Below are 7,600 nucleotides of genomic sequence, written 5' to 3'. Positions count from 1 at the left end.
TTGTGATCGGTGAAAAATTGAATGAACTTGCAGCATGTTTGTTAACCTCTCACTGAATTCCAAATCTCATGCAAACTAAATAATGAGAATCTCATGTGATTTCAAGTCACAATGTGGAATGTATGATTTGAATTCACATCTCCAAACTACATGTGATTCCAAATCATATGAGAAGCATCCAAACATGCCCATGACACTATAAAGCTTTACTTTGGCACACTCGAGGGTACACTGCACACTAGTAATTCCATCAGTTTCTTAAAAATGTTTATGTTTTCATAAAAGTACCATGCACAGTGCGTATTTGGCATTGTTTGACTTGGTTGGTCTTGGTAGCTAGTAGGGATGTCAACGGGTCATGTTTGGTTCAGACCCAAGTGAAACCAGACCTGGCCCCGATTTTCAGGTATGGTATCGGGTCCAGACTCGGGTCTAATCAAACCCACTATAAGATAAACCATACCCAGACCCGATAAAAACTACATGAACCAGACCCCCAGGATATACCAGGTAAAATATTATTTTGTATAATTTATATATAAGTTGTGGGTCTTAATTGGAACTAGGGTCAGGACCGGGTCTAGTATAAAATTTCACAAACTATACCCGACTCCATTTATTAATTGGACCTTCAGGTCCGGACTTGGGTCTTCTTATTTATCACCATACCCGGACTCTATACCGTTTGGTACGGGTTCGGGTAAAAACCGACACGTTGACTAGTAGCTAGCGGGTCAATTATAGTAGTGGTGCAAGTGGTAGGTCTAGAGGGCCATTGATGGACCCAACTAAGGACAAGGTGTATAGAGAGAAAATAACAGTATAATAAGGCAAGCAATTAAGCACTAAGCAACCGAATGTAGAGTAATATTCACTTGAGATGCCAAGGTGGGGCTACCTTGAGTTACAAACCCCAACACCACCCGTCGGCGATATTTTCAAAATATGGAACAAATTATCGTTTTAAAACACATTGATAACTTTGGAAAATATGGGGTTATGGTTGTTTAAATGAAAATATTGTGGCTTTATCTCAAACCTTACACATGTATGACACATAATTATTGGTCTGATATATATGTAAAGATCGAGATAAAATAAATGTTTTCTCTTTATAATGAGAAAACATTTATTTTATCTATATGTGTCTTTCTTTTTTTCTTTTTTATTCATTTATCACAATTTTCAAAACTATTAATTTGTCTGACAAATTTTTCCCAATAAAAAACATGTGAAAAACTTTAAATATTAGGAAAAATGATCATGGGCGAATAATTGAATATTCGAGCCACTATATCTCTATTGGATAAAATTAGAAAGTAAAAATCCATTCAAGTTATTCCAATTGAAGCAAAGTGGATCTGAATCCAAAGGCCCTATCAAAAAGGAGCCATTTAGCATTGGGCTGGTGGTTTTATTATCCAATCAGGTCCGGTACCAAGTCATTAGTATATGGGTCTATATCCATTAAAGTATGTCTGGTTAACTAATAAGGTAATTAAACCAACAGGGTCCAAGTACCGAGGGGGAACCCTAATCTGGTCCCCATCGAGTTTACAATTCATACCCAAGTATAACCAGAGACCTGATTCAGATCTGAGAATTTTACACGTAAAATCTCAGAAAAGCTGCTTTTTGCAGATTAACCTTGTTATAGCTCCTGCCATCTGGACTCAGACCCAGATCCTATCAGGGAATGACTTGGACCCAGTATTAGAATTGGCTCATATCCAACATGTCCACAGCCTTAATTTAGTCATTCAGCTTCTGATTAGGATCATTGTCCACAGCCTAACCCCAACTTAGATTATCCAAATAAGAACAAAATGCTTACGAATTCCATGCAGAGATTTCATTTCTTAGAAGTTACGTGAATTATTTGGCAAGTTCTTAGTTTCAAACTCGTATACTTCATCACATGGTTTTGAAAATCTCCAGCATGGGCCACGTAAGGCAGGGTGATTGTGGGCCCTACTCGCTTCGGCAAGGGCTCTTCGTCATAAAAAAAAATCTCCAACATGACATTGCATGTTTGTTGGAATGCAATTGTCAATGCAGGTGACTAATCGATATGTGTGCATAATATAAAATATGAAATACATGCTACGACCTTGGTCTTGTGAGACAATCGATAGAAGGCATAACCAGGGGTTAGTCCGACTCTTACCAGTTATTCAACTATGCCATTGGGTTTTGAACCTGTAACGTCCCAACACTAGCTGCTCAACAAAGAGGAATTAGTGGTAGGTAGACTATTACCAGTTATACAAATATGCCATTGGGTTTTGAACTTGTAACGTCCCAACACTAGCTGCTCAACAAAGAGGAATCAGTGGTAGATTTAACTGGACAGTTGGTCTTTATAGAATAATTTACAAAAAAGGTGCTTAACTTTTAATGTATTTACAAACACACACATCCAAGTTTTGAAAGATTACATCTAACAGCCTAAGTTAAGAAAATAACTCTCATAGAGCCGCCTAAGTGACGGTGAGCAGCGGAAGTAAGTGGGTGTCAATGGGTCAGGTTTGTCCCAGACCCGACCCCGTACCAAACCCTATAGGGATGGGGTTTGAAGATAAATAAGAAGATCTGATTAGAATTTGGGTAGAACCCAAAAGGTCCGATTAATATATGGAGTTGGGTATGGTTTGTGAAATTTCACGCCACACCCGAGCTGACTCGAGTTTCGATTAAGATCTACATTTTTTTAATGTAAAAAATATTATTTTACCTGGTATGGGTCCGGGTCTGGTTCATGTAATCTTTATAGGATCCAAGTATGGTTTCTCTTATGGTGAGTCCAATTGAACTTTACTCTAGACCGGGTACCAACATCTCAAATCAGGTCTGGGTCTGGTTCTACAAGGGTCCAAACCAAATGCAGTCCTTTGACATGAAAAAAGATCAGGTGCAATGTGATTGCACTTTTAGTGTGCCGCTGCACCTGATCACCCTCCATCTTATGCAATGACAAACCAATTTTTACCTTTACCGTTAATTACAGTGGGGGGAAATCCTTACCTTCTCATAGCTGGTGTTGGCCGACGACTGGACTCACCTACCAGTCGGACACTAGTAGAGATGTCAACCGGTTGGGTTTGGTTTGAACCCAGGTAGAACCAGACCTGGCCCCATTTTTGGGGTATGGTATCGGGTCCAGACCAGGGTCTAATCAGACCCACCATAAGAGAAATCATACCCGAACCTGATACATGAACCAGGCCCGGGCCATACCTGGTAATACATGGACTGAGATATAGTTTGTAAAATTTGTGGGTCTTAATCAAAACTCGGGTTGGGCCCGGGTCTGATATAAAATTTTACAAACTATATCTCAGTCCATGTATTAATTGGACCTTCGGGTCTGGACTCCGGCCTTAATAGAGTCTTATTATTTATCACCGTACCTGAACCCTATAGGGGTTGGTACGAGTCGGGTCCGGATAAACCTGACCCGTTGTGACTCATGACTTGGCAAAAAAATTTGTTATTTGGTGTCATCTATTGTAATGAATCTCATCCATTGTTCGCTCTCAAACTTGCACAAAAAATTGATATCGATATCCTTGGGCCCAATACTAGAAACTGGATTTGTTGAGTTTGGCGTTGTTCTTTGTTTGAATTACCTGAGCAGCTACGCAGGTGGTTGATGAAGGCTGTTAACTGCCATCATTTTTTGTGATTTTTGCAACAATAGAGATCTGCACAAACAGAGATCTGAAGCTAGCACTCTTACCAGAATCCAAAAACAAATTCATAATCTACACATTGAATAAATGTGCAATTTAAGTTTGTGAGAAAGTCTAATAACATGATTACATAATGTTATGAACTTATAAGATCAAAAACTCAGATTGCAACGAGACCAATCCCGACAAGATGAAAAGGGGTTTCAGGTTTGGCAGTTCGTGATTCATCAATCGTTCTCCCAAAGGAGATCAAGATCCCACAATCAGATTCTTTTCTGGGAATCAACTGGGGATAGCTCGGTGGTGATGGGATTCATTATCACGGCGGCGGTAGCAGCAGGGAATTCCGATTACGGATTGGAGTCTCTCTCGGAAAAGAAAAATGCCTCTCCGTGGTGGTGGTGCAAAGCGTGAAGAGGAGGAAACGAGGGCAAGGAGAGAGAGGTTTTCCGGCCACTTCTCCTTCGCCGGCCGGTGACAAGCAAGCCCTACGAAGAGGGAGATGCTTTAGGGGCAAAAAAGTCATTTTATTACACTAACCTGCTTTAAACTCGGGTTTACTTAGCGGCGGTCCTGTGGACTGTGGAGCGGCTATTTGATACGAACTTTACAAAAATGAAGCGGTTAGTTGTAATTTTTGAAAAGTGAGGCTTGTTTTTGTAAATACATGAAAAGTTAGGCGCCCTTATGTAAATTGTTCATTTTTATATTTTGTCGGTCCCTGCCAGCTACAAGCCGGTACTGGGTCCATTTAAACAGTTTGTATTGAGTTAAAGCATGTTGTGAAGTGATGCTAAGCGAAGGGAAGCCACACCTTGAGATTATATCGGGACAGCAAACCTGATTGGAGGAGATCTAAATAGTTTTAACTTCCAAGTTCCAACGATTTAGGCCCCATTTGGTTGCCACTAAAAACCAGGTTTATAACCATCAATTTTTCAGGCGAAAACGGTGGTGTTTTCACGCAAACCCATGCAATCCCGTGCGTTTTTATGGAGCTCACCGATATGATGCAAACACGAGCTCTTCTTTTTTCCGTGAAAAGATGAGTTAGTTCTCGACGTTTCACCCCCTTTTCTACGGTAATTGTTCCCGTCAGGGGTGGTGGTCGGACTCCTCTTCCGTGGAAAGGCCGCCCTCCTCCGTGACACACAAACGCCTGTTAATAGGTGCAACATTTACCATGCCCAAAAGAATTAATTTAATTCTTTCATTAAAAAAAATCTCGATGTTTTCACTGTTACAAGAGTAGCCTAATATCCACAACAGCTTAAGAGAAAAGACTTCCTAGATAATATGAAGGTTACAACAGCAAGGAAACGTCTCCTTAAAAATTAGGAAGATTACAACAGATATTTGAAATTGAAATCTTAAAATACAAAAGTGAATCTGCCTCCAACCTTGCACATTACTGTTGTTGGAGATAAGATAACACATGGACGTTGAAGTTGCTGAAAATAATTTTGACACACCCCTCAAGTTGGCGCTTGAGGATGAATCAAGCTCAACTTGCCAAGCAAAAATTGAAGTTGATCTCGTCCGAGTACTTTGGTGGAAACGTCAACTCACTGATGTTTACTTGGGATATACTTTGTAGAAATGATATGTTGTTAGAGTTTTTTTACGAATAAAAAGACAATCGAACTCGATGTGTTTGGTACGTTTGTGAAAAAACGAATTTGCTGCATTGCGCAAAGTAGATTGATTGTCACCGTATAAAATTGCAGGTGTAATATGACAAAAATCAAGATATTGTAGTAAATACCTTAGCCAAATTATCTCACTGGTGGCCATGGTCATAAATCTATATTCAGCTTTTGTAGATAACTATGACACAATGTTTTGTTTCTTGGTTTTCTAAAATAGAAGGTTATCTCTAAAAAATGTGCAGTATCATGTAGTAGATCACCTTGTGATAAGACAACCGACCCAATCTGAATCGACGTAGCATGAAAGTTGCATGGTACTATTGGCACTCGATAGAATCTCTTTGCCAAGAGTTCCTTTCAAATATTTAAATAGTTTCATGGTTGTATGTCAATGAGGTTGACGAGGTTCATGCATGAATTGGCTTATAATATGGATCGGATATGTGATGTTGGGTCGTGTAATGGTTAAGTATATAAGCTTTTGCAGATTCTTCGGTGTGAAGTTGGATCTTTAAGAATATCTCTCGTATAAACCAATTTCAAGTGTTGCTTCATTGGGATGTCATTGGGTTTGGACCCAAGATATCCCACATCTTTCAATAGATCCAAAGTATACTTTCTTTGATTCAAGAATACCCCTGCTTTGGATTGGGCTACCTTAATTCCTAAAAAACATTTAATTTTTCTAGATCTTTAATATGAAACTGCTTATAAATGAAAGCCTTCAATTTAGATAGGAGAAGCACATCATTCCTAATAATAATGACATCAACAACATATACAAGATAGAGTACCCTCTTGGTTCCCATTATTAATAAAAGTAATGAATAATCAACCAATGATTGTTTAAAATTCACTTTCTTTAGAGCTTGTGAAAACTTGGTGAACCATTGTTTGGACGCCTGTTTGAGGCTATACAGAGACTTGTTTAGGCGGCAAACAAGCTTTTCCCCCTCTTTGATATATTCGGGCGGCATTCACATGTATATTTTTTCCTTCAGATTTCCGTGAAAAAATGAATTATTGATATCTAATTGGTACAAGGACCAATTAGAAATGACTGCTACAAATAATAATCATCTCATTGTGACAAGTTTGGTGATTAGGGTGAACGTATCATGATAGTCCAGTCCTTGTTGCATGTACCCCTTAGCCACAAAGTGCTCCTTGTACCTTTTAATGGATCTGTCATAATTATATTTAATTTTGAAAACTCATTTATTATCAATTGATTTCTTTCGAGAAGGTAAGCTAGTAATAGTCCAAGTATTGTTCTCTTTTAGCTCCTTGATCTAAGCTCTCATGGCCTCACACCATTTCTCATCTTTTACCGCAATGCGATAATCCTTTGGTTCATCATGACAATAAATAGAAACCAAAAAAGCTACACGTTCCTCAAGAAAATTGGAAAAAAAATATTAGTGTGAGAGTAGAAAGGAGGGACCCTTTACCTTTGAATTTGATGTGTGTACGTAAAGTGTGGCATACAAACAATAGTAGTAATTTAGGTACGTATGTCTGGTTTTGGTTTTGGTTTTGGTTCTGGTAGACTTCTTACATAGATATGGTTCTTCTATAGAAAGCGGAATGGATTCGGTTTCAGGTGAACTTTCATTTGGTTCGATGTGGGCCTAATTTTATAGGTTAGATATGATGGGTTTTGGGTATTGATTTTGGCCATTTAAGATAGGAATGGGTAAAACATGGTCACTAAGAGTTTTTTCAACATGTGAATGAAAGAGAAATACATCTTCATGAAAAATGATACAACGACACAAAAAGTTTTTTTTTTCAAGATCGAACACTTTATAGCTTTTTTATCCACGTGGATACCCAACAAAAACACACTTGCGCATCCGAGCATCAAATTTGTGTTTGTAATTGATATTGTAGGCAAAACATAAGCAACCAAAAACTTCTAAATGATGATATTTTTATTTGGTTTTGTGCTACACTTTATATGGAGTTTTAACGAAATTGTCATTCAATCCTAAGGTAGGTAATCTGTTTATCAAATAAGTTGTGGTGAGAACACATTTACCCCAAAATTTGCTTGGTAAATTTCCTTGAAATCTTAGGGCTCTAGCAATTTCTAGTAGGTGCATGTGCTTATGTTCAAGAACTTTATGTTGTGGTGTCAAAACACAAGTGTTTTTGTAAAATATCTTTGGTAGATAAAAAAATTTGCATATCATGAAAAAAAAATCAAAACCATTATCGGACCAAATGCATTTAACTTATGAGTTAAATTACAGTTTA

This window comes from Nuphar pumila, chromosome 14 (assembly GCF_984573655.1).
Source record: "Nuphar pumila chromosome 14, dmNupPumi1.hap1.1, whole genome shotgun sequence".
Classification (NCBI taxonomy): Eukaryota; Viridiplantae; Streptophyta; class Magnoliopsida; order Nymphaeales; family Nymphaeaceae; genus Nuphar; species Nuphar pumila.
This window is presented reverse-complemented; position numbering follows the sequence as displayed.